The 7346-nt window shown below is 42.1% G+C and overlaps 1 long non-coding RNA gene across 1 annotated transcript; it reads right to left on the bottom strand.

Moving 5' to 3' along the window:
• Window positions 1–5899: 5899 nt before the first annotated feature.
• Window positions 5900–7040, bottom strand: LOC128286557 (uncharacterized). The gene is made up of 2 exons (XR_008277164.1): window positions 6988–7040; window positions 5900–6200 (listed from the first exon to the last, which is right to left on the bottom strand). It is a non-coding gene; the product is annotated as an uncharacterized LOC128286557 (long non-coding RNA).
• Window positions 7041–7346: the final 306 nt, after the last annotated feature.

Raw genomic sequence — 7346 nt, 5'->3', positions numbered from 1 at the left:
AGAACAAAGCATAACCAAATTCCCCTTTTTTTTTCTTTCTTTGGTTAGTCACGGCAATGGGGCATCCACACACTTTTTTTTTTTTTTTTTTGTCAACATTTTCTTTAATGCTAGCACATTATTTTATTGCTTCATACATCACTCACTAACCAAACATGTTGGGAGCATGTTTCCTTTGCCCATCAACACCCACCTTGGCCGGCCACTATAGTCAAATTTGGGAAATTTGACATGCAAGGACAACATTTCCTAGTATGCATCAATAGGCCACTTCAACATTTGCCTATCTCATTTCTAAGTTTTCTCACACAAGTCCTTTCTAGTGAAATTCACCTTTATAACACTAAATCAAATCATCAACAATGTCACACACAATTTAACACATATCATAGGCATCACAATAAATTTTAAATTATTTTTATGCCTCGGTTTTGTGGTCCCGAAACCACATCCCGTCTAGGGTCAATTTTGGGCTGTCACAACTCTCCCCCACTTAAGAAATTTTCATCCCCGAAAATCTTACCGTAAATAGGCTCGGTATCGCTCTTTCATAGAGTCCTCAAGTTCCCAACTGGCTTCTTCAATTCCGTGTTTATGCCACAACACCTTCACTAACGGGATTTTCTTATTGCGCAACTCTTTACTTCACGCATCATAATGCGAACCGGTTCCTCTTCATAGCTCAAATTAGGTGAATCTCAATCTCGACGGGCGATTACGTGCGATGGATCAGACCTATATCGTTGAAGCATCGAAACATGGAAAACGTTAGAATCTTTTCGAGCTCGGGGTAAAATTAATCGACGCCATCGCCCAACTCATTCAGATACTTCATACGGATCGATGAACCTCGGACTCAATTTGCCCTTACGGCCAAATCTAAGCACTTTCTTCCGTGGTGAGACTTTGAGAAATACCGCTCCAACCCGATATTCAATATCTTTTCTTTTCAAATCCGCATACGACTTTTGGCGATCCGGCGACTTTCAAACTTTCACGAATTACTCGAACTTTTGCTCGGCATCCTTAACCAAATCAACCTCAAGATTTTTCCTTCACTAAGTTCACCCGAATAATGGGGTACGGCATTTACGACCGTATAAAGCCTCGTAAGGCACCATCTTGATACTTGATTGAAAGCTATTGTTGTAAGCGAATTCAACCAAAGGTAAATACCGTTCCCATGCACCACTAAACTCAAGGATGCAACATCTCAACATATCCTCGAGTATTTGAATTATCCGTTCGGATTGACCATCGGTTTGGGGTGAAAAGTGCTAAAATGCAGCTTGGTACCCAAAGCCTCTTGCAATTTCTTCCAAAATCGCGATGTAAATCTTGGGTCTCTATCGACACGATAGAAATAGGCACCCCATGCAATCGAATAATTTGGGAGACGATAATTCGCCAATTTATCAAGCGAAAAATCCGTGCGAACAGAATAAAATGAGCAGACTTGGTCATCTATCAACAATGACCCAGATCGCATCCTTCTTACTTGTCGACAAAGGCGGTCCGGATACAAAGTCCATGGTGACTCGATCCCATTTCCACTCGGGTATCGTGATCGATCAAGTAATCCCGATGGCACTTGATGCTCCGCTTTCACTTGTTGACATATTAAACATCTCAAACAAAGTCGAGATGTCTTGTTTCATACCATGCCACCAAAACCGACGTTTGTGTCATTGTACATTTTAGTACTACCGGGTGGATTGACATTCGACTCTCTGTGAGCCTCGTTCAAAATCATCGAAACAAGTTCAATTCCTTGGAATACATAATCGACCCTTGAACGTCAAGCAATCATGGTCGTCAATCTAAAATTCTGATTCCTCATTCGAAACACATTCGGCTCGCTTAGCGACCAATTCTGCGTCGACCTTCTGAGATTCGAGTACTTGATGAATCAATAACGGTTTGGTCTCTAATTCGACTACTAGCACCTCATCGGGTGAAACGGATAGATGAGTATCCATCGCTCTCAAAGCAAACAGTGCCTTGCGACTTAAGGCATCGGCCACCACGTTGGCCTTTCCCGGGTGATAATCAATGATGAGTTCATAGTCTTTCAACAACTCAAGCCAACGTCTTTGTCGCAGGTTTAAATCTCTCTGAGTCATCAAATATTTTAGACTCTTGTGGTCCGAATAAATGTGACACCTTTCCCCAAACAAGTAATGCCGCCATATCTTCAAGGCGAACACTATGGCTGCTAGTTCAAGGTCATGGGTCGGATAGTTTCTCTCATGCGACTTTAGTTGTCTCGACGCGTAAGCCACAACTCGACCTTCTTGCATCAACACACAACCTAACCCAAGCAAGGATGCGTCACTGTATATGACAAACTCTTTACCGGACTCCGGCTGTACTAGTACCGGGGCCTCGGTTAAACAGGTTTTTAGTCGATCGAAACTTTCTTGACAGCGTTCCAACCACTCGAACTTAACATCTTTTTGAAGTAGTTTTGTCATCGGTGCAGCTATCATCAAAAAACCTTTCACAAATCGTCGATAGTATCCGGCAAGCCCCAAAAAGCTCTTAACCTCGGTAACATTCCTTGGAGGTTTCCAATCGACTATGGCCGAAATTTTGTTCGGGTCCACCCTGACACCCGATGCAGACACCACGTGCCCCAAAAAGCTAACCTCTTTCAACCAAAATTCACATTCTTGAACTTTGCGTATAATCGCTTATCTCGTAAGATTTGCAACACTAGCCTCGGTGTTCAAGATGTTCGGTTTCATCTCGAATAGACCAAAATGTCATCGATAAATACAACTACGAACCGATCCAAGTATGGCCTGAAAATTCTATTCATTAAATCCATAAACACCGCAGGGGCATTAGTGACCCCAAACGGCATCACCAAGAATTCGTAGTGACCGTACCTCGTTCTAAAAGCAGTCTTGGGTATGTCCGATTCTCGGACCCTCAACTGATAGTACCCCGACCTCAAATCTATCTTTGAAAACACTGAGGCTCCCTTTAATTGATCAAACAAATCGTCAATTCGTGGCAACGGATATTTGTTCTTTATCGTCACTTTATTCAACTGACGATAGTCGATGCACAATCTCATTGTTCCATCCTTCTTCTTCACAAACAATACTGGTGCGCCCCATAGAGAAAAACTCGGTCGAGCGAAACCTTTATCCGTCAATTCTTGCAATTGAACCTTCAATTCCTTTAATTCCATTAATGCCATACGATACGGGGCTATTGAGATCGGCGTAGTACCCGGTACAACTTCGATGCCGAATTCCACTTCTCGAACCGGTGGCAATCCCGGTAACTCCTCAGGAAAAACATCTGAATACTCACAAACCACTGGTACCGATTCGAGTTTCTTTTCCATCTCTTTACTTTCAAACACATACGCAAGGTATGTTTCACACCCCTTTTTCACATATCTCCGAGCGGTCATAGAAGATATTATCGCTGGCACTCCTTTTAAATCAGTAGACTCGACTCGGACTACCTCGTTATTTGCACTCCTCAAATCAATGGTTTTCCTTTTGCAGTCCACCACTGCATCATGTACGGTCAGCCAATCCATACCAAGAATAACATCGAATTCATCAAATGGTAGAAGCATCAGATCGGTCGGAAAACAGGATTCTCGAATTATTAGGGGGCATCTCTTGCACACTTTATCAACTAGTACGTATTGACCCAAAGGGTTTGACACTGAATTTAATTCAGAGACTCAACAGTAGAGTCTTCTTGGATGCTAAAGTTTCACATACATATGAATGAGTAGAGAGGGGTCAATCAATGCAATCACACTAGTATCAAAGAGAGTAAAAGTACCGGTGATGACGTCGGGGAGGATACCTCCTCTCGTGCTTGCGGATGGCATATGCTCTAGCAGAGCACGGTCTCGGATCGACAGCCAGATTAGAGGCTCCTCTCGATTACCACTCCTACCTCCAGAGATTCTCGGGGCCTACCTCCACCGTCGTTCCACTAGGTCTTGCACCTTGCGTCTTATTCCTCTCATCTAGCTCAGTGCAATCTCTAATGAGGTGGTCCTTGAACCGCATCCATAATGAGCCCTATTAATGACTTACCCCAACATTCACCTAGGTGTCGTCTTCCACATTGGGGCATTCAGGTCTCTCTTGACGATTATTGCCCTCACTAGATACCGAAGTAGCTCGGGAGTCCGTCAATGGTCGGGCTCTAATGGAAATTCCCTTGATCGTCCTCGACTTACTGGTGTCCTCCCTGAACCTCTTTACAGCCGAGAACGGAGCTTTACTCGTCGATCTTTTACGATAATCTCTTGCTTCGAATTCAGCCTTCTTCTTCTCCTTCCCAAGTTCTTCCGCCTTGCAGGCTCGTTCGACTAGTGTCACGAACTCCTTTATCTCCAAAATTCCCACTAGTAACTTTAACTCTTCATTCAATCCTTCTTCAAATCTTTTGCACATCGCAACCTCATCAGCCACACACTCCCGAGCATACCGACTAAGTCTTACGAACTCATGCTCGATTCGATATCTGATCATACGGCCTTGCTTGAGTTCCAAGAATTCCTTACGCTTCGATCTATGAACCGTTGACTAATGTATTTCTTTCAAATTGAATTGAAAGAAATCCCAAGTAACTCGTTCATTTGGGACTATGGAAATTAAAGTCCTCCACCAATAGTAAGCTGAGTCTCGCAACAAGGATATAGCACACTTAAGACATTCATCGGGTGTGCATGACAGTTCATCTAACACTCGAATGGTGTTATCGAGCGAATTCGGCTCTTTCAAAGATCATCGGTGACTATGGCCTTGAACTCCTCGGCCCCCGCTTCCTAATCAAGTCTCTGGTGGTTTGCTTAGCCTCACAGGATCAGAATCGGAGGCATTGCGGACTCTTGGGGCGGAGTATTTAAATTCGGGAATGGTTGGACAGCCGGGTTGGTTCGGGCATATTGTGCGACCCACTCATTCATCATGGTGAAGAAGGCTTGTTTCGCCCTTCATTTTGATTATTCATGGATGACCGAGGCTCAACAGGTGGTGTCCCTTGCGCGGAGCAGCCGCTACACTTTCAACGTCATCCGCCAAGGGTCTCTCTTCCGGCTCCATTGCTAATCAAAACAAAAATTTTCAACCGTCAAGTCATCACATTATTAAGCACTAACAAATTGGCATGTATAGCTAGACTCACACGCTCTATGGTAGTCCTAGAACCGACTAAACCATAGCTCGATACCAATAAAATGTAACACCCCAAACCCGTGACCGTCACGGATTTGAACACGTGGTGTTACCGGCTTACTTCCTTTTTTTTCTCTCTTGACAATAATTGATTTCAGTTCCAGGCAGGCTAGCTAACTGCGTCACTGTCACCTTAAAAATCATATCTCGAGTTCCAGAACTCGAAAATCAGTTCCGTAAATTTTCCCTAAAACTAGACTCATATATCCATCCCTGGATTTATTTCTAGGATTTTTGGTCGGGCCAATTGGTACAGTTTATTAGTTAAATTCATCCATGTTACAGGGGTCGACTACACTGACCTTCGTGCGTTACAACTTGAATATCTCTCTGTACAGGGCTCTAATACTGTTGCCGTTTCTTTCTAAAGAAACTAGACTCAAAATGGAATCTGCACATGTAAGGCATGACTTCTAATTCTTTCTGGATAATTTATAGTAAATTTTCAAAGTCGCGACAGGGGACCCAGAAACCGTTCTGGCCCTGTCTCACAAGAACTCTAATATCTCTCAGTATACTGATCATATGGTCGTTTCGTTTCGTCCATATAAAAATAGATTCACCAAGGTTCAATTTCGTAATTTATTCACTATTTAATTCTACTTCTGCTATTTTTAGTGATTTTTCAATCTCATCTCACTGCTGCTGTCAGTAACAGTTACTGCAGTAGACTATGCCAATTTCATGAATCTTTCCTTGGCCTTACTAATCATCCATCATACATGACACAATTTATGGCCACCTTATCAAAATTAAAGTTTCTAAGACTCGTGGCTATAGGTTCTAGCATCCCACTCGACGACCACATAGGCCATTTTCACATGGCTTAAAATTTACAACCCACAATTCAACAAAATATAATAGCCTATACATGCCAATTGTTCTCCTAGTTCAACTACGAAGACAATACCAAAAGGTTTCCAGCCGGTGTGATGACTTCAACGACGGTTCCGAGCACACGACAATACGAGTCCAAGAGACCTAAAATGGGTGACAAGAAAACACCGAGTGAGTTTATAACTCAGTAAGTCATAAGCATTCATCAACCAACCATTAATAAAATTATCACAACATGAAACGATAAACGAGGCTAGGTACTCCATCCATATCGAAACTATACCATAATTCCTCGGACCTTTCGGTTCAATCTCATACTAAGCCATACATCCACATTTCATATTCTATACAATAAGATATTTGAGGCATTTTCACACACCAACTCATTTTCACCACAATCATACAAATGCAATCATCACATAGATTTAAAGCTTACCAAGCTCAACCCCGAGCATGAACATATTGCCTATTCGTCATGAGCTCAAGGTACTTACCTGATCCGCTATCCAGGATTAACTCGATAATGTCGCACACTCAGTGCCAATTGTAATGCAAGAGCATATAGTGAATCCGCACACTTAGTGCTATATATTTTCAGCTCGCACACTTAGTGCTATATAATTTTCAGCTCGTACACTTAGTGCTATATATTTTCAGCTCGCACACTTAGTGTCAGTATAATCAAACTCGCACACTTAGTGCTGTACAATTTTAAACCCGCACACTTAGTGCCAATCTTGTCACCGTGTCCATTTATACCCGCACACTTAGTGCCGAGACCAATACTTTATGCAATTTACCACCTTTATACATTCAACGATGGCATCATTCCATACACATACATTTCCATTTACACATCAATTCATTAAACACAATTGCATATATATTATGATCATTTAAATCAATACCAAATATATGCTTAATGACTTACCTCGGACGTTGTCGCACGTCTTCAACGGCTATTCAATTACTTTTTCTTTTCCCTTGTCCAACTTCGATCCTTTGAGCTCTTGAGCTAAATCAAACAAATTTACTTCCCAATCAAACACACACATACGGCAACCATATATTGTTTTTAACACAATCGGTCACTTGGGCGACCCATTTAACTTTTAAGCATTCATTTCAAATTTTTAGTTAAACAATGCCGAATGCTATTAGCTACTAATGCCACACACACATATGCATAAAATTTAATCATACATGACCCATAGCTCATTTGGTCATTCATCTCTCAAACTTACCGAAGCTTCATACCACACTTCCTTGGCCGAATACATATATAAGCAC

Source organism: Gossypium arboreum, chromosome 13, assembly GCF_025698485.1.
Source record: "Gossypium arboreum isolate Shixiya-1 chromosome 13, ASM2569848v2, whole genome shotgun sequence".
NCBI lineage: Eukaryota > Viridiplantae > Streptophyta > Magnoliopsida > Malvales > Malvaceae > Gossypium > Gossypium arboreum.
This window is presented reverse-complemented; position numbering and strand designations above follow the sequence as displayed.